Here is a 21,801-nt window from a genome sequence, read left to right as displayed (position 1 = left end):
GTGATCTCTGCTCCTCTGCTGGAACCAACCGACCAAAAGGACCAGCAGAGGAGCAGACAAGCCATTTAACACATCATATTTACTAATATAATATGTTAGATGGCTTGTGATTTGATTTTTTGAAAATCGCCAGCCTGCCAGCCACGATCATTGGCTGGCAGGCTGGTGACGAAATACTTCTTTAACTTGTGCCGGCCCGCGATGCGCATGCGCGGGCCAGCTTTGAGCGAAATCTCGCGTCTCGCGAGATGACGCGTATATGCGTGACTGTGCGCAGGGCTGCCGCCTCCGGAACGCGTTACTGCGTTAGGCGGTCCGGAGGTGGTTAAACAGACAACTTCTGCCGTACATGTATAGTGGCGGTTGTCTAAAGGAGTTGCCCATGAATCTGCTTTCTTTCAAAAGCAGCTCCACTCCATGGGTCCTCCTTTTACTCTTCACATGGGCAACGTTTGTCTGGATACAAGATGAGATACGGCCTCTAGCCTGGATACAAGATGAGATACGGCCTCTAGCCTGGATACAAGATGAGATACGGCCTCTAGCCTGGATACAGGATGAGCTACGGCCTCTAGCCTGGATACAAGATGAGATGCAGCCGGTAGCCTGGATAGAAGATGAGATACGGGCTCTAGCATGGATACCAACTGAGTTACGGCCTGTAGCCTGGATAGAAGATGAGATACGGGCTCTAGCATGGATATCAGCTGAGATACAGCCTCTAGCCTGGATGCAAGATGAGATACGGACTCTAGCCTGGATACAAGATTATATCGGTTGGGTATGGACACATACAGGTTCCTGGTATCCTGCGGCACAGATGTTACAGCTGGACCTGTAGATCCTGCACACTGGTAGGTTGCTGTCGCTGACGTCCCAGCTGGTCCCATAAATGCTGGATTGGTGATAAATCTGGTGACCGGGCAGCCAAGGAAGTGCTGTAATCTGGAGGAGACGTTCCTGGAAACCCTTGCTGTGTGCGGGCGAGCATTATCCTGCTGATAAATCCAGTTGGAAGCCCTGCCATGAGAGGAGCACACGTGGTGGCAGGATGTCCTGCACATATCGCTGAGCTGTTAGTGTCCCTCCTATCACTACTAGGGGTGACGACTGTCCTATGTGATGGCTCCCAGATCATCACACCAGCAGTGGGGGCAGTGTGTCGCTCCACAGCAAAGGCAGGATTGAAGTGCTCACCACGAGGTCTCTATACTCCATTGTCGCATCCCAAACAGAACCAAAATGTAAGTTTCATTTGCTTTTCAATTGCTCTGCCCGCCCCACGCTGTAACTTCTGGGCCTGCATGATCATGTAATATTCAGCATATCCATGACCACTGCAGGTAATCTCTGCCGCCGGCAGGGATTGGAGTGGCGGCACAGGACATTTTAAAGGTGAGTGTTTTTCACTTTACAAAGCCTTACTATGGATGACACACTGTTATGGGGGATCTGTTGATGACACTGTTATAAGGGGACCTGTGGAGGACACACTGTTATGGGGGGATCTGTGGATGACACACTGTTATGGGGATCTGTGATGACACTGTTATAAGGGGACCTGTGGAGGACACACTGTTATGGGGGGATCTGTGGATGACACACTGTTATGGGAGATCTGTGATGGCACTGTTATAAGGGGACCTGTGGAGGACACACTGTTATGGGGGGATCTGTGGATGACACACTGTTATAAGGGGACCTGTGGAGGACACACTGTTATGGGGGGATCTGTGGATGACACACTGTTATGGGGATCTGTGATGACACTGTTATGGGGGATCTGTTGACACACTGTTATGGGGGATCTGTGGATGACACACTGTTATGAGGGATCTGTTGATGACACTGTTATGGGGGATCTGTTGATGAAACTGTTATGGGGGATCGGTGGATGACACTGTTATGTGGGATCTGTGGATGACACACTGTTATAGGGGATCTGTTGACACACTGTTATGGGGGATCTGTGGATGACACTGTTATGGGGATCTGTGGATTACACACTGTTATGAGGGATCTGTTGATGACACTGTTATGAGGGATCTGTGGATGACACACTGTTATGGGGGACCTGTGGATGACACACTGTTATGGGAGATCTGTGAATGACACACTGTTATGGGAGATCTGTGACGGCACTGTTATGGGGGATCTGTGGATGACACTGTTATGTGGGATCTGTGGATGACACACTGTTATAGGGGATCTGTTGACACACTGTTATGGGGGATCTGTGGATGACACTGTTATGGGGATCTGTGGATTACACACTGTTATGAGGGATCTGTTGATGACACTGTTATGAGGGATCTGTGGATGACACACTGTTATGGGGGACCTGTGGATGACACACTGTTATGGGAGATCTGTGAATGACACACTGTTATGGGAGATCTGTGACGGCACTGTTATGGGGGATCTGTGGATGACACTGTTATGTGGGATCTGTGGATGACACACTGTTATAGGGGATCTGTTGACACACTGTTATGGGGGATCTGTGGATGACACACTGTTATGAGGGATCTGTTGATGACACACTGTTATGAGGGATCTGTTGATGACACACTGTTATGAGGGATCTGTGGATGACACACTGTTATGGGGGCCCTGTGGATGACACACTGTTATGGGGGCCCTGTGGGTGACACACTGTTATGGGGGACCTGTGGATGACACACTGTTATGGGGGATCTGTGGTTGACACACTGTTATTGGGATCTGTTGATGACATACTGTTATGGGGATCTGTTGATGACATACTGTTATGGGGATCTGTTGATGACACACTGTTATGGGGGATCTGTGGATGACACGCTGTTATGGGGGATCTGTGGGTGACACGCTGTAATGTGGGATCTGTGGATGACACACTGTAATGGGGGATCTGTGGATGACACACTGTAATGGGGGATCTGTGGATGACACACTGTTATGGGGGATCTGTGGATGACACTGTAATGGGGGATCTGTGGATGACACTGTAATGGGGGATCTGTGGATGACACTGTAATGGGGGATCTGTGGATGACACTGTAATGGGGGATCTGTGGATGACACTGTAATGGGGGATCTGTGGATGACACTGTAATAGGGGATCTGTGGATGACACTGTAATGGGGGATCTGTGGATGACACTGTAATGGGGGATCTGTGGATGACACTGTAATGGGGGATCTGTGGATGACACTGTAATGGGGGATCTGTGGATGACACTGTAATAGGGGATCTGTGGATGACACTGTAATGGGGGATCTGTGGATGACACTGTAATGGGTGATCTGTGGATGACACTGTAATGGGGGATCTGTGGATGACACTGTAATGGGGGATCTGTGGATGACACTGTAATAGGGGATCTGTGGATGACACTGTAATGGGGGATCTGTGGATGACACTGTAATGGGGGATCTGTGGATGACACTGTAATGGGGGATCTGTGGATGACACTGTAATAGGGGATCTGTGGATGACACTGTAATGGGGGATCTGTGGATGACACTGTAATGGGTGATCTGTGGATGACACACTGTTATGGTCGTGGCGTGAGGAGGAACAGGAGGCAAAGGTCACAGAAAACCTCAGTAAGGCTCTGTTCACATTTCAGCACTGTCAGAGATGCAATCTATCAGCTTTCTTCTGTCCAAATAACAGAACCTCGGCATTTGAAAAATTCCAAGACTTGATAAGATGATGTCCTCTGTGTCTAATATTCTCTAAGAATGAATGTGACGAATATGGGACATCAGGAAGGAGGGGGCACATACTTTTTCATGGCGCTGTGCTTCTTGTGCTGTATGTCCCTGGTCCGACATGTCTGCTGAGAAGAGGGAGAAGATGACACTGGCCAGCTTGTTCAGAGCAGATCTCTGGAAAATCCTGAGCTCATAGCAGAGGATAATTCGATATCCACTAAGTGCCAGCCGGGTATTCCAGCAGGAAAGCAAAAACAAATGTTGCAGGCAATTACAATGGCGTTTCCTTTCATTGCAAGGAATGAAAAAATGGACAGACTCCTGAAAATAATAAAATATCTTTCTCTGGGAAAGCTGGGTGACAACTGGCTGAGGTTACAGATCCCACATGGTATGTTACTAGGCTTGAGCGAATCGAGCTTCAGATCATAGATCCGAAGTCGATTAGTTCAAAAACTTCGTTCTTAATGTTGTTCCGTCAGATCCGTTACTTTTAACAGGACAAAAAGTCCTGCGAAGAGGACGAAACTGATGTAAAATTAGCATAACAGATGCTCAAAATAAAGGATCTGTTTTTGTTTTTGTTGTTTTTTTCTGCGTAATGTACCCAGCATTACTTCCCCCATTAGTGGCCCCCAGTATTAATAATGCCCCATAAGTGGCCCCCAGTATTAATAATGCCCCCAGTATTAATAATGCCCCCATTAGCAGCCCTTAGTATTAATAATGCCCCATAAGTGGCCCCCAGTATTAATAATGCCCCCAGTATTAATAATGCCCTCATTAGTGGCCCCCAGTATTAATAATGCCCCCATTAGTGGCCCCCAGTATTAATAATGCCCCCATTAGTGGCCCCCAGTATTAATAATGCCCCCATTAGTGGCCCCCAGTATTAATAATGCTCCATTAGAGGCCCACAGTATTAATAATGCCCCCATTAGTGGCCCCCAGTATTAATAATGCCCCCATTAGCAGCCCCCAGTATGAATAATGCCCCCGTTCGTTGTCCCCAGTATTTATAATGCCCCATTAGTGGCCCCCAGTATTTATAATGCCCTATTAGTGGCCCCCAGTATTAATAATGACTCCAATAGTGGCCCCTAGTATTATTAGTCCTCCCATTAGTAGCTCCCAGTATTAATAATGCCCTAATTAGTGGCCCCCAATATTATTTGCGCCATTAGTGGCACCCAGTTGTAATAATGCCCCCATTAGTGGCCCCCCAGTATTACTAATGCCCCATTAATAGCCTCTAGTATTATTAATGCCCCTATTAGTGCCCCCCAGTATTTATAATGCCCCATTAGTAGTTCCCAGTATTAATTATGCCCCAATTAGTGGCCTCCAGTCTTAATAATGCCCCATTAGTGCCCCCAGTATTAATAATGCCCCATTTGTAGTTCCCTGTGGTTCCCAGTATTAATAATGCCCCAATTAGTGGCCCCCAGTCTTAGTGCCCCCTGTATTATTAATGCCCCCATTAGTGGCCTCCAGTCTTAATAGTGTCCCCAGTAATTATTAATGTGTCCCCCTTCCCATTCTGCTTGTGAAAAAAAAAAAATATATATATATAACATTTGATGGCGCTGCTCACTGGATGCGCAGGACAGGACCTGTTCTCCAACGTGATGACGTTTCGCAGGTCCTTTTTCCAAGGAGTGAGTTTCTCCTTGATTTGAAGCAGCAGGACCTGTGAAACGTCATCACGCTGGAGAACAGGTCCTGTCCAGTGAGCAGTGAGTGTTCCCCGTGGCGCGATCAAATGGATTAGGTGAGGGTTTTTTTTTAACACAAGCAGAAAGGAGGAGGGGGGTTGGGGCAAAGGCTGTAATAATGAGCGCTCCAAAATGGAAGTACTCATTAGTAATAGTGCCCGTCCGGAATCCCGGACATGTCTTCTTTTTCATAAATACCGGCCGAGCCATTTTTCTTGGGTCCAAAAAAAGAGGACATGTCCGTGAAAAAGAGGATGTACGGTTACCCTACCCAACGGTATGCTTTCAAAGCCAAATAACAAACTCAAATACTTGCCTCCATACTACTGTCAGCAATGCGGTGCAGAACACAAGCATCTTCCGGTCTCTGTCCTGAGCTGTATGCACATAATTAACCTACAAAAACCTCCCTGTCCAATCAGACAGCATCTAAACCCAAAGAAAAAATCTACATCTGCACATACAAAGAAAGCTGTGGGACTCCAAATGTACAAAAAATATATAACCATCTTTATTAATTGGTAACTATTAAAAAATAGATTATTCTAAAGAAAAAGGTAAGATGGATATTGATACAGAGAACATTGCGAGGGGCGTTATCACCAATATAGTGATCCACGTCTACAAGATATACAATGGAAATAAATGGCACTGCTGAGCATATCATTACCAAGGAGATGAGATATAAAATCTTCAACAATCACCAATAGATCGTACAAGAACATCAATGTGTTCAGTGATTAAATGAAAGGATTGCCCCATAGGCCCACAGGTAGGTCAGTTAGGCACAATATTGCATTAGCAGTGTCGCTGACCAAGACACCACATTACATGCAGATGTCTAAAATATCACAAATAATAACTGCGGTGCAAACTACACTGGCAAAAAGAATATATAATTAGTTCAGCAGCACTGCGGATGCATAAAATATACCAAATGTTTACATATAATGCCCCTTATAATGAAACAGATGTCCCCTGTCACATGGTTCACTAGTAATCAGGAATGCCGTCCCGCGCACAAGTACCTCGACGCGCGTTTCACCTTTCACCCTCTTTAGAATAAACTTTTTTAATATTTATCGATTAATAAATATTGTTATATATTTTTTGAGCTGTATGCAGCCCGTCTCAGGCCTCTGACAGAGACAGCGATACAGCTGAATATTGACACAATGGAAGCACTGATTAGTGATTAGTGCCATTTCCCCATGTGGTGCTGCCTGAGGCAATCGGCTCACATCGCCTTGTTGGTAGTGGGCGCTGTTAGTACTGCCTCGATGTCTCTTCATGTACATCATGGAGATACAGATCGTATTGCCTTCCTGCCTCTCCATGTTAATGATGTAGGTACAGACAGTACTGCTTCTGTGTCTCTCCATGTAAATGATGTAGGTACAGATAGTACTGCCTCCCTGTCTCTCCATGTAAATGATGTAGGTACATATAGTACTGCCTCCCTGTCTCTCCATGTAAATGATGTAGGTAGAGATAGTACTGCCTCCCTGTCTCTCCATGTCAATGATGTAGGTACAGATAGTACTGCCTCAGTGTCTCTACATGTAAAGGATGTAGGTACAGATAGTACTGCCTCCCTGTCTCTTTATGTAAATGATGTAGGTACAGATTATACTGCCTCAGTGTCTCTTTATGTAAATGATGTAGGTACACATAGCACTGCCTCCCTATCTCTCCATGTAAATGATGTAGGTACGTACAGATAGTACTACCTAAGTGTCTCTCCATGTAAATGATGTAGGTACAGATAGTACTTCTTCTGTGTCGCTCCATGTAAATGATGTAGGTACAGATAGTACTGCCTCCTTGTCTCTACATGTAAATGATGTAGGTACAGATAGTACTGCCTCCCTGTCTCTCCATGTAAATGATGTAGGTACATATAGTACTGCCTCCCTTTCTCTCCATGTAAATGATGTAGGCAGAGATAGTACTGCCTAAGTGTCTCTCCATATAAATTATGTAGGTACAGATAGTACTGCCTCCCTGTCTCTCCATGTGATAGTACTGCTTCCGTTTCTCTCCATGTAAATGATGTAGGTACAGATAGTACTGCCTCCCTGTCCCTTTATGTAAATGATGTAGGTACAGATAGTACTGCCTCCCTGTCTTCCATGTAAATGATGTAGGTACAGATAGTACTGCCTTACTGTCTCTCCATGTAAATGCTGTAGGTACAGACAGTACTGTCTCCCTGTCTCTCCATGTAAAGGATGTAGGTACAGATAGTACTGCCTCCCTGTCTTTAAATTAATTAATTAAATTAAATGTTCTAGACTGACTTTCTGCTGTTTGGCCACAAGATGCTGCTGTTTCCTAAACACAGCTACAGACTGCATATATAAATCCATATTCATGAGAGAGGTGGGGTTTTACACAGAGAGTCTGGAGATGAGAGAAGGAGAGAGCAGTCATCTTAGAGGGAGGTGAAACTAAGGAACTGTGTGAGCAGAGAATCTAATGGCATCCAGGTGTGAGAGCATTCTTCAGGGACCAGAACTGCAGCTAAGTGAAGCTGATCGTGTCCAAGACCCTGATCCTGTCCAGAGGAAGGAAGATTGCTACCAGGAATGCAAGAAGAGAGCAGAGGAACAAAGCAACATACACTGCGGTACCGCATGCTTGTTGGAGAGACATTTGTTCTGTTCAAAGTCACCAGCAGATGCAAACCAGACCCGGGTCGGTAAGATCGTGCACGCACCTCGTTACAGTGTTGGCGCCTAGAGACTGAGACCAGGCCTGTAGTTAGTTAGATAGGGTTTCTGTTTGTGTCAGGCCACAAGTGTTACTACTGCTCATTGCAAGGACTCTATAACTTAAAGTGACATTTCACATTGGAGAGCTGATAAAATTCTCACAAACTCAAGCCAGGCTGGTGTTTTTTGCTCAGGAGGAATACTCAGGCACGTGCTACAGGTCCAGTTATGTGGGGGAGCATATTGTAGAGCTTGGTAAGATTGTAAGCTGTTGTGCTGCACCGCAGGCTAGCCCGTACCACACACCCATACAGTGGTTCTTGTTTTTAAGGTAATAACAGGTAAGGTGTGGCAGTTTAGTTGTGTCCGCCAGTAGGTAATTTACTGCTGTTTCTCCCTGCATCCATCAGAGGGCGCTGTGCTGTGCAGCACAAGGGGCTCAGCCTTCGGGCTGGGTGTATGTAAATGTATGTATGTTCCCAGCATTTGTGGTTGTGTTTATTCCTACATTTAAGTAAAATTCTTCTTTGGCACTGTATCCTCCTCAGTGTCTCTTTATGTAAAGGATGTAGGTACAGACAGTACTGCCTCCCTGTCTCTTTATGTAAATGATGTAGGTACAGATTATACTGCCTCAGTGTCTATCCATGTAAATTATGTAGGTATAGATAGTACTGCCTCCCTGTCTCTCCATGTAAATGATGTAGGTACAGATAGTACTGCCTCCCTGTCTCTCCATGTAAATGATGTAGGTACAGATAGTACTGCCTCCCTGTCTCTTCATTTACATGATGTAGGTAAAGATAGTACTGCCTCAGTATCTCTCCATGTAAATGATGTAGGTACAAATAGTACTGCCTCCCTGTTTCTCCATGTCAATGATGTAGGTACAGATAGTACTGCCTCATTGTCTCTCCGGTTAAATGATGTAGGTACAGATAGTACTGCCTCCCTGTCTCTCCATGTAACTAATGCAGGTACAGATAGTATTACCTCCCTGTCTCTCCATGTAAATGATGTAGGTACAGATAGTACTGCCTCCCTATTAGTGATGAGCGGGAGGTGCCATATTCGATTTCGCGATATTTCGCGAATATTCACATGAATATTCGTGTTATATTCGTCGAAATCGAATATTCGCAATTATTCCAATTATCGCGAAATTATTTTTTCGCATATTGCGAAAATTTATCTTGATAGTATAAGGCAGCGTTCCTATGCTAATGACTATGGCTAGGATAATATGTGTATTTTACGAAATTTCGTAATATTGCTCTAACTTCGTCTCTTAGAATATTACGAATATTCTAAAAGACGAAGTTAGAGCAATATTAAGAACATTTGCAAAAGTCGAAATTGCGATGCGAGTAATAGAACACGAAATAGTCGCATGAAGATTTAAACTTAGCACTGCTATATTCCATATTAGGCTAGAATATGGAATATAGCTGTGCTAAGTTGAAATCTTCATGCGACTATTTCGTGTTATATTACTCGCATCGCAATTTCGACTTTTGCAAATGTTCTTAATATTGCTCTAACTTCGTCTTTTAGAATATTCGTAATATTCTAAAAGACGAAGTTAGAGCAATATTACGAAATTTCGTAAAATACACATAGATTGTATTTAAGCTAATATACTGCTATAGTAATAATTTTTAATAGTGTACATATTTTACAAAACTTAAGTTCAGAAGAGGCAAGGGATTATAGCACTATATTAGCTAAATTACAATCTATATGTGTATTTTACGAAATTTCGTAATATTGCTCTAACTTCGTCTTTTAGAATATTCGTAATATTCTAAGAGACGAAGTTAGAGCAATATTACGAAATTTCTAAAAGACGAAGTTAGAGCAATATTAAGAACATTTAAAAAAGTCGAAATTGCGATGCGACTTATATAACACGAAATATTCGCATGAAGATTTCAACTTAGCACTGCTATACTCCATATTCTAGCCTAATATGGAATATAGCAGTGCTAACTTAGCACAGCTATATTCCATATTAGGCTAGAATATGGAGTATAGCAGTGCTAAGTTGAAATCTTCATGCGAATATTTCGTGTTATATTACTCGCATCGCAATTGCGACTATTGCGAAATTTCGTAAAATACACATATAGATTAGATTGTAATTTAGCTAATATGGAATATAGCAGTAAGTTGAAAACGCCACTGACTGGAGCAGCCAGGAAGCCAGGAATCCAAAGGACAGGTAAGAACAACTTTAGGGAAGTGGGAAAGAAAAAATATAATAAAAAAAAAAAGAAAAAAAAGAATATTCGATTTCGCGAATATATAGAACGATATTCTAAATATTCGCGCGAAATATTCGCATCGCGAATATTCGCGCCCAACACTACTCCCTATCTCTCCATGTAAATTATGTAGGTACAGATAAAACTGCCTCCCTGTCTCTCCATGTAAATGATGTAGGTACAGATAGTACTGCCTCCCTGTCTCTCAATGCAAATTATTTAGGTACAGAAAGCACTGCCTTCCTGTCTCTCCATGTCAATGATGTAGGTACAGATAGTACTGCATCAGTGTTTCTCCATGTAAATGAAGGTACAGATAGCACTGCCTCCCTGTCTCTCCATGTAAATGATGTAGGTACAGATAGTGCTGCCTCCCTGTCTCTCCAAGTAAATTATGTAGGTACAGATAGTATTGCCTCCCTGTCTCTCCATCTAAATGATGTAGGTACAGATAAAACTGCCTATATATATATATATATATATATATATATATGTATATATATATATATATATATGCCAATTCTTTTTTTTTTTTTTTTTTTTTTTTAACAAGGGAGATAAAAAAAAAGTTTATTTCACAAACAGGACACAGCAGGCACAGAAGGGGCAAAACCACAAGATTTAAAAGACAAACTGAAAAAAAGTGCTTCATCAACAAGAATGGATTGATGACCAGTGTTGGGGTGAACACGATGGTAATGCATATAGATCATGAAATGTATGGGGTTATGGCTGATAACTGGAGGACAGTCCAGCAAACAAGCCGACTCCAGCTCATTCCTACACAATCACAGCTGGAAGGTTACTGGTCGGTACAGGCAACACCCGAAAATCTTCATAAATAAACCTTAGTATCTGCAGGTCTCACAGCCGCTGTAACAGAACGGTAAGAAGCAGTATAACATGAAGTAAGCACTGCAAGGATCATGTCTAAGACATGTAAGACGTCCGGGGGGTCCCGAACATTGTGAACAAGGTTCGAGATGAGTGTCGTCCATGTGTTCAATACTGGATGTTATTGATGGCCTGCTTCATGATGAATCCCAGCACTCGGATTAGGTAGTCCTTACTGAGGAATTTTTTTCTTCACAATTGGCTGATGCTACAGATGCCGTCACCTTGACGAGCTGGGTTGCTGATAAGTGGATTTTAAAGTGTCTTAAGAAATGTGAGTAAATACATTAGAATAAATTGTCCACTTCCTCCAACGTGACCTCTTCCTTTGATTTATGAATATCATTACATAAAGTCTTGAAGTCCTCTGCGTGAATGGCATAAGAAATGTCAACGCGAGGTTCGATGGGCACAAAAAAAACAAGCTTTGTGGCCGACACTGATCCCGACACGTCATACCCGGTCCACATCACTGATAGCCAGGTAAGGTCGTGAGAACTGATCATCAGCTTACTTAAACAACCAGTCAAAGTTTCTTTGGAACCACGTCCCTACAATAGCCGTGAGCGCCTCAGAGCCGTTATACAGAAAGAGTGGGAGGCAAGTAAATGTCTCTGGTAACACCTCCAATTGATCGTCCTCTGTGTACGTCCCACAGAACCAACCTGTCCACACAATCCGGTCCTTTGTGCTTGCCTTGGTGAGTGGTAGCTTGGATGAAATCTGTATGAGCACAGCCAGTGCAGAATCTCTGTCCTTTCCTTTGAGTCCAGGTAAACAGAAAAATTTGGGTTTTAGGTTGAGCTCTGAGCCAACTTCAATGGCAAGACCCTTCTGCTTCTCGGCAGCTATGTGGACAGACAGGTGCTTGGAATACTCTTTCAGTCTGGTGTATGAGAAATTATACATCAGTGTCACGCTGTACACAGTCCATTGTTTTTGAAGGAGCAAAGCAGCCTGTACCAGATCAAGAGTTTCCTCCAAGGGGGTGCACTGCAGGATTTTTCTTTTAGACAAACTTCGCAATACAGACCGTCGACGTGCAGAGGTCAAGCTTCCTGGAGGATACCTCGAGCTGTGAAAATGACTGCTCCTTTGCACCGATGACCTACTTCTGGGGGTTAACACCCCATCAGTAGGTGTTTGCATATCCTTGCGATAAATGATGTTCCCGTTCACTGACTGTAAACAGAGATCTTGACAGACAAATGTATCAAGCCATCTTTCTAGGCGCCACGTCTCCAGTCCCCTGACCAGCCAGATTTACCAGCATCTGTTCCAGGACATGAAGCAGTGGAATGACATTGTTCATCCCGTAGTCTTGACGACTGACAAAAAACGTGGCCTCCTCAAAGGGCCTGAGCAAACGGCAGGTGTCACGCATGAGCTGCCACTGGCTAACATCGAAGTTACACAGGGGAGTACCTCTGTCCACCTATATTATCAAGAAATTGTTTATGGCCTTTCTCTGTTCATACAGTCGGTCCAACATATGGAGAGTGGAATTCCAATGGGTAGAAACGTTGCATATCAGCCTATGTTGGGGGATGCCGTTCTGCCGCTGTGGTTCGAGGAGGGTGTGCTTTGCGGTGTACGAGTGGCTGAGGTGCATGCAAAGTTTCCTGGCCATTTTCAGGATGTCTTGCAGATGGGCAGACTTAAGGAACCGCTTTACAACCAGATTGAACACGTGCACCATGCAGGGCGCATGGCTCAGCCCTCCTTGACGCAGCGCCGACACCATGTTCTTCCCGTTGTCGGTCACCATGGTTCCGATTTTGAGTTGTCAGGATTTGATTTCTTGATTAACCACCTCCGGACCGCCTAACGCAGGATCGCGTTCCGGAGGTGGCAGCCCTGCGCAGAGTCACGCGTATATGCGTCATCTCACGATGGGCGAGATTTCCTGTGAACGCGCGCACACAGGCGCGCGCGCTCACAGGAACGGAAGGTAAGAAAGTGGATCTCCAGCCTGCCAGCGGCGATCGTTCGCTGGCAGGCTGGAGATGTGTTTTTTTTTAACCCCTAACAGGTATATTAGACGCTGTTTTGATAACAGCGTCTAATATACCTGCTACCTGGTCCTCTGGTGGTCCCATTTGTTTGGATCGACCACCAGAGGACACAGGTAGCTCAGTAAAGTCCCACCAAGCACCACTACACTACACTACACCCCCCCCCCCCCCCGTCACTTATTAACCCCTTATTAGCCCCTGATCACCCCTGATCACCCCATATAGACTCCCTGATCACCCCCCTGTCATTGATTACCCCCCTGTCATTGATCACCCCCCTGTAAAGCTCCATTCAGATGTCCGCATGATTTTTACGGATCCACTGATAGATGGATCGGATCCGCAAAATGCATCCGGACGTCTGAATGAAGCCTTACAGGGGCATGATCAATGACTGTGGTGATCACCCCATATAGACTCCCTCATCACCCCCCTGTCATTGATCACACCCCTGTAAAGCTCCATTCAGACGTCCGCATGATTTTTACGGATCCACTGATAGATGGATCGGATCCGCAAAACGCATCCGGACGTCTGAATGAAGCCTTACAGGGGCATGATCAATGACTGTGGTGATCACCCCATATAGACTCCCTGATCACCCCCCTGTAAAGCTCCATTCAGATGTCCGCATGATTTTTACGGATGCACTGATAGATGGATCGGATCCGCAAAACGCATCCGGACGTCTGAATGAAGCCTTACAGGGGCATGATCAATGACTGTGGTGATCACCCCATATAGACTCCCTGATCACCCCCCTGTCATTGATTACCCCCCTGTAAAGCTCCATTCAGATGTCCGCATGATTTTTACGGATGCACTGATAGATGGATCCGATCCGCAAAACGCATCCGGACGTCTGAATGAAGCCTTACAGGGGCGTGATCAATGACTGTGGTGATCACCCCATATAGACTCCCTGATCACCCCCCTGTCATTGATTACCCCCCTGTCATTGATTACCCCCCTGTAAAGCTCCATTCAGATGTCCGCATGATTTTTACGGATGCACTGATAGATGGATCGGATCCGCAAAACGCATCCGGACGTCTGAATGAAGCCTTACAGGGGCGTGATCAATGACTGTGGTGATCACCCCATATAGACTCCCTGATCACCCCCCTGTCATTGATTACCCCCCTGTCATTGATTACCCCCCTGTAAAGCTCCATTCAGACGTCCGCATGATTTTTACGGATCCACTGATAGATGGATCGGATCCGCAAAACGCATCCGGACGTCTGAATGAAGCCTTACAGGGGCGTGATCAATGACTGTGGTGATCACCCCATATAGACTCCCTGATCACCCCCCTGTCATTGATCAACCCCCTGTCATTGATCAACCCCCTGTAAGGCTCCATTCAGACATTTTTTTGGCCCAAGTTTTCCCATTTTTTTATACAAAGTTGGCATTTGACCAAGATATTTATCTCACCCAGCATGGGTATATGTAAAAAGACACCCCAAAACACATTCCCCACCTTCTCCTGAATACAGAGATACCAGATGTGTGACACTTTTTTGCAGCCTAGGTGGGCAAAGGGGCCCACATTCCAAAGAGCACCTTTCGGATTTCACTGGTCATTTTTTACAGAATTTGATTTCAAACTCCTTACCACACATTTGGGCCCCTAGAATGCCAGGGCAGTATAACTACCCCACAAGTGACCCCATTTTGGAAAGAAGAGACCCCAAGGTATTCGCTGATGGGCATAGTGAGTTCATAGAACTTTTTATTTTTTGTCACAAGTTAGTGGAATATGAGACTTTGTAAGAAAAAAAAAAAAATCATCATTTTCCGCTAACTTGTGACAAAAAATAAAAAGTTCTATGAACTCACTATGCCCATCAGCGAATACCTTAGGGTGTGTACTTTCCGAAATGGGGTCATTTGTGGGGTGTTTGTACTGTCTGGCCATTGTAGAACCTCAGGAAACATGACAGGTGCTCAGAAAGTCAGAGCTGCTTCAAAAAGCGGAAATTCACATTTTTGTACCATAGTTTGTAAACGCTATAACTTTTACCCAAACCATTTTTTTTTTACCCAAACATTTTTTTTTTTATCAAAGACATGTAGAACAATAAATTTAGAGCAAAATTTATATATGGATGTAGTTTTTTTTGCAAAATTTGACAACTGAAAGTGAAAAATGTCATTTTTTTGCAAAAAAAATCGTTAAATTTCGATTAATAACAAAAAAAGTAAAAATGTCAGCAGCAAAGAAATACCACCAAATGAAAGCTCTATTAGTGAGAAGAAAAGGAGGTAAAATTCATTTGGGTGGTAAGTTGCATGACCGAGCAATAAACGGTGAAAGTAGTGTAGGTCAGAAGTGTAAAAAGTGGCCTGGTCTTTCAGGGTGTTTAAGCACTGGGGGCTGAGGTGGTTAAGGACACAGAGCTGTTTCTCCCCTGTGTGGCTCCGTTCACCCAGGCAAACGAGGTGTAGAACAGTGTGACGCTTTGCCCTGCACATGTGCTATGCTGGAGCAGCACTATGAATTGTCCCTGCAGTGGAGACTGAGGACACGGTAGAGGTGGACATTGTCGCAGGACCAACGGCGTGAGAATGTGGAGGCGGAAGCAGTATCACCTGGCCAAGTTGCTGGTGTGACCGTAAAGGACATATATTGTCCTTGACCATAGTTACAGCTACCGACCAATTTTCCCAAAAAAGGCTGTATCACAAACGAATTTCACCACTGAATGGCTAATCGACGTAATTCGGTTCGTACAGGTTTACAATCACCTATCAATTTTCCCCATACAGGCTGTTTCACAAAAAAAAATCACCAATGAATGGCTAATCGACATAATTCGGTTCATACAGAAGAAAGTCTACAATCACCCATCAATTTTCCCAAAAAGACTGTTTCACAAAAACATTTCACCAATGAATGGCTAATCGACGTAATTTGGTTAATACAGAAGAAAGTCTACAATCACCCATCAATTTTCCCGTATTCTTTTTGCTATTCATACACCCCAAAAAATAAATATAACAATCACAATTCACCGCAGAACGGCTAATAGGACGTACGTATCTATCCTATTAATACACCCTGTAAATGGCTGTAGTACAATGGAACTTCACCGCTGAACAGCAAATATCTATTTTTGTCACTAATACACACCAAAAATGGCGAATAAGCCCTCCCCCCCCCACTAATACACACCAAAAAGGGCTTTAGAACATATCCGCAGAACGGCAATATATACTTCTTTTTTTTTGCCACTAATACACGCCAAAAAGGGCTTTAGAACATATAACTGCACCGCTGAATGGCAAATATATTTTTATTTTGCCACTATTACACGCCAAAAAGAGCTTTAGAACATATAACTGCACCGCTGAACGGCAAATATATTTTTCTTTTGCCACTAATACATGCAAAAAAGGGGCTTTAGAATATATAACTACACTGCTGAATGGCAAATATATTTTTATTTTGACACTATTACATGCCAAAAAGGGCTTTACAACATATAACTGCACGGCTGAATGGAAAATAGGCCCTTATTTTTTCCACTTATACACACCACAGAAGGATTTAGAACATATAACTGCACCTCTGAACGGCAAATATATTTCTCTTTTGCCACTAATACACTCCAAAAAGGGCTTTAGAACATATAACTGCACCGCTGAATGGCAAATATATTTTTATTTTGCCACTATTACATGCCAAAAAGAGCTTTAGAACATATAACTGCACCGCTGAACGGCAAATATATTTTTCTTTTGCCACTAATACATGCCAAAAAGGGGCTTTAGAATATATAACTACACTGCTGAATGGCAAATATATTTTTATTTTGACACTATTACATGCCAAAAAGGGCTTTACAACATATAACTGCACGGCTGAATGGAAAATAGGCCCTTATTTTTTCCACTTATACACACCACAGAAGGATTTAGAACATATAACTGCACCTCTGAACGGCAAATATATTTCTCTTTTGCCACTAATACACAACAAAAGGGCTTTAGAACATATAACTGCACCGCTGAACGGCAAATATATTTTTCTTTTGCCACTAATACATGACAAAAAGGGCTGTAATTTTCGCACTTCACCACACAACGGCTAATAAGCCCTTTTTTCCCACTAATACAAGCCAAAAAATGCTTTAGAACATATAACTGCACCGCATAAGGGCAAATAAGATGTAGAAATATTTCCTTGTAATAAACCCTGTTAATGGCTGTATCAAACAGCACTTGCACCCCAATAACAAGAACGGTTTGCTGGAATTACAGAGCAGTATAATGGCAATTTGGATCCTCAGTCAGTGCAGCAAGGTGTAATAGGATTGTTTCTATTACTCAGGCTGTCACCTCCCCTACTGAACCCTGTTCAACATAAATGCTGTGGAATGATTCCTCCCTATCCTTTCCCAACACACTTTCCCTGAACTTGTAAATCGTTTTTTTAGCACAATAAAGTCTTTCCTAGCACTGTTCCTAGCGCCTGCACACGTCTCTCCCTGCACTAAGTACACTGGAAAATGGCAGAATCCAAGATGGCTGAGGCTATTTATAGGGCTGTGACATCACCGGGCTAGCTGGCTGCTTATTGGCTGCATGCATGGAATTATGGGTGATCCCGCATTCCCAGAGTTCCTTGCTCCATGTCCTCACACGTGCAGTAGCCATTTTAGGAAAAAATGCGATTCATTACCACGAAGCGTGAGGAAATTCAGATTCGGTGCGAATAGAATTTTTCCTGAAATTCGGATGGAATTCCACTTCGTCAACTTCGATTCGCTCATCTCTAGATGTGAATATTAGCTGAGCCATAAAAGTCCTCTCTATGCTCTGCTCAGCACATTATTACAATAAGGTATACATTACGGCATTCATTTACATCTTCACTTTTCTTTAGGCCCATTAGACTGCCCGATGTTCGGGCAGTTTATCACTAACGAGCGTTCGTACGAATACTCGTTAGCAATAATCTGCCAGTGTAAAGATGCTGCCGGATACCCGATGTATGGGCAAAACACTCATTCATGGTATAATAGGACTGTTCGTGCGATCACCTAAGTCATTGTTTGCTGGTGGCGGACTGTGCAGTCTAAACAATATCTGCTGCCAGCAAACAGTGATTCTTTAAGTGGGGCGAGTGTAACATCCCAGAGTTATTTTACTAAACTCTTTTTCCCCGCTAATATTTGTTGGTAACATGTGCCTTGTCATCTAATGTGATTTTATGTAATATCCCTCACAAATGTGCATTTTCTAAACCTGTTACATGTATTTGCTGTGATTTCCATGTACACCAGCAGGTGGCAGCAATGTGTTTAGCAGGGCTTTAGTTCAGTTTAGCATATCTAGACTGGAATAGTACATTCCAGTTTAGCTCCCCCCTCTTTGAGGAGGTGTGGAATGTTCCCACATTCTGCCTCATGGGTGGGGAAGGAAGTTATAGTTAGTGTGCCAGTCACCCCGGCTAGGGGAAGGCTGTGCTGGTAGGAGCTCCCAGTTCTAGGGATCCCAACCCAGGATCGAGTCTCGGCTGAGACCAAAGATCACCCTTCCCAGTCTGAGCCCTTCAGCCTCAACTGGTTGACAAGCAAGCAGCACCTCCAGATCTCCAGGACGAACCATTCCCTGTGAGCAGAACTGTGAGTAATTATCCAGAGACCAGGAGAAGCCAAATTATATTTCAAGCCTGGATCTCATTCATTACTATCAAGTTCCTCAATTACTCCTACTAGCAACACACTCATTTATTGCAAGTGAGCCAGGATCCAGGAGTCCAGCCGTACCCAGGTAGGAGACACCGTTGACACTATTACTACTACCACACAGAGACATTATACCACTCTGGCATTCCTAACCTGTTACGTGAGTTGCAACACCTTAAAGGGCCCTGAGACTGTACCCTACGCACGCTGCAATTGGCGTCACGAACAAAAACTCTTAACTATCATTTACACCTGACCCAGTCAGTGCATATTATTGCGCCAGTGTGCATTAGTCCAATCCGGCTTACTGCACGAGCAATGGCATTAGCGATCACTGCTCCCTATACTGCGGAGGAGATGCTGCATGTAATGAAGGGGTCTCCTCCACTGATGAGCAGGCGATAGCCATGAAGTAACGGTTTCTTCCTAACAGTCATCTGCTCTGTTGAGCAGCGTAAAGAAGCCTTTAGTGTCCTGGCCCTGCTCAGAGCTTAAGCCGCCTTTCTCAGCCTGCGGGAGGGTCAGCTTGCTTGTCTGCCGGTGTCTAACCCTGTATACAGTATGATGTAAAATAACATGGACAGGATCTCTTCGCTCTGAAGTAAGTGAGGATGAACTTCAATACCACATTCGCAGGCAGGAGTGTTGCTGTTCTGGGAAGAAAGCAGCCATGTTTTTATAATTGCGTAAACCCCTTTAACCCCTACTCGCCTACGTAACGTAAAAATACGTCAGCGGACGGGTATTTAAGGGGATAATGTATGCTACGATAACGTCGATTGCACAGCCCAGCATCAGGAAGGTTAAAAACCGAGAGAGCACGCTCCCCTGCATCAGTGACCCCTAGCGAGGATCGGGGGAGCCGGATGGTGTGTGCGGCAGCCTCGGTGCTCCTGAATGTGGCAGGGCTCTATAGGAACACAGTGTAATTCTCAGGAACTACTGGGAGAACTACTAAAAAGTGTAAAAAGAAAAAAGTTTAAAAAAATATATATTTGAAATCAACCCCCCTTAAAATTAACCCCTTAAGGACCCATGACGTACACGTACGTCATTTCTTTGCGAGACTTAAAGACCCGTGACGTACATGTACTTCATGGGGATCGGGCAGGTGCAGGAGCTGCGCCCGATCCGCGGCAGCTGTCCGGCAGTCACTGATAGCCGGATGCCTGCTGCATGCGCCGGCATCAGTGAAACCGCGGCACGTGCGATGTCGGGCGGGGATCGGCGCTGCCATCGGGTCCCCGTGCTGTTGTGATGGGGACCCGATGTCATTTTCCCCAAATAAAGTTAAAAAAAATTGTAAAAAATAGATAGATATATTAGGTATCGCCGCGTCCGTATCGACCAGCTCTATACAGGGAGTGCAGAATTATTAGGCAAGTTGTATTTTTGAGGATTAATTTTATTATTGAACAACAACCATGTTCTCAATGAACCCAAAAAACTCATTAATATCAAAGCTGAATATTTTTGGAAGTAGTTTTTAGTTTGTTTTTAGTTTTAGCTATTTTAGGGGGATATCTGTGTGTGCAGGTGACTATTACTGTGCATAATTATTAGGCAACTTAACAAAAAACAAATATATACCCATTTCAATTATTTATTTTTACCAGTGAAACCAATATAACATCTCAACATTCACAAATATACATTTCTGACATTCAAAAACAAAACAAAAACAAATCAGTGACCAATATAGCCACCTTTCTTTGCAAGGACACTCAAAAGCCTGCCATCCATGGATTCTGTCAGTGTTTTGATCTGTTCACCATCAACATTGCGTGCAGCAGCAACCACAGCCTCCCAGACACTGTTCAGAGAGGTGTACTGTTTTCCCTCCTTGTAAATCTCACATTTGATGATGGACCACAGGTTCTCAATGGGGTTCAGATCAGGTGAACAAGGAGGCCATGTCATTAGATTTTCTTCTTTTATACCCTTTCTTGCCAGCCACGCTGTGGAGTACTTGGACGCGTGTGATGGAGCATTGTCCTGCATGAAAATCATGTTTTTCTTGAAGGATGCAGACTTCTTCCTGTACCACTGCTTGAAGAAGGTGTCTTCCAGAAACTGGCAGTAGGACTGGGAGTTGAGCTTGACTCCATCCTCAACCCGAAAAGGCCCCACAAGCTCATCTTTGATGATACCAGCCCAAACCAGTACTCCACCTCCACCTTGCTGGCGTCTGAGTCGGACTGGAGCTCTCTAACCTTTACCAATCCAGCCACGGGCCCATCCATCTGGCCCATCAAGACTCACTCTCATTTCATCAGTCCATAAAACCTTAGAAAAATCAGTCTTGAGATATTTCTTGGCCCAGTCTTGACGTTTCAGCTTGTGTGTCTTGTTCAGTGGTGGTCGTCTTTCAGCCTTTCTTACCTTGGCCATGTCTCTGAGTATTGCACACCTTGTGCTTTTGGGCACTCCAGTGATGTTGCAGCTCTGAAATATGGCCAAACTGGTGGCAAGTGGCAACTTGGCAGCTGCACGCTTGACTTTTCTCAGTTCATGGGCAGTTATTTTGCGCCTTGGTTTTTCCACACGCTTCTTGCGACCCTGTTGACTATTTTGAATGAAACGCTTGATTGTTCGATGATCACGCTTCAGAAGCTTTGCAATTTTAAGAGTGCTGCATCCCTCTGCAAGATATCTCACTATTTTTGACTTTTCTGAGCCTGTCAAGTCCTTCTTTTGACCCATTTTGCCAAAGGAAAGGAAGTTGCCTAATAATTATGCACACCTGATATAGGGTGTTGATGTCATTAGACCACACCCCTTCTCATTACAGAGATGCACATC

The 21,801-nt window shown here is 44.1% G+C and overlaps 1 pseudogene; it reads right to left on the bottom strand.

Moving 5' to 3' along the window:
* Positions 1-11,393: 11,393 nt before the first annotated feature.
* Positions 11,394-12,434, bottom strand: LOC120991320 (annotated as a pseudogene).
* Between the last annotated feature and the right edge of the window lie 9,367 nt (positions 12,435-21,801).

This window comes from Bufo bufo, chromosome 2 (assembly GCF_905171765.1).
Source record: "Bufo bufo chromosome 2, aBufBuf1.1, whole genome shotgun sequence".
Lineage (NCBI taxonomy): Eukaryota > Metazoa > Chordata > Amphibia > Anura > Bufonidae > Bufo > Bufo bufo.
The sequence above is the reverse complement of the archived record's forward strand: the minus strand, read 5'-3'. Positions and strand labels throughout refer to the sequence as shown.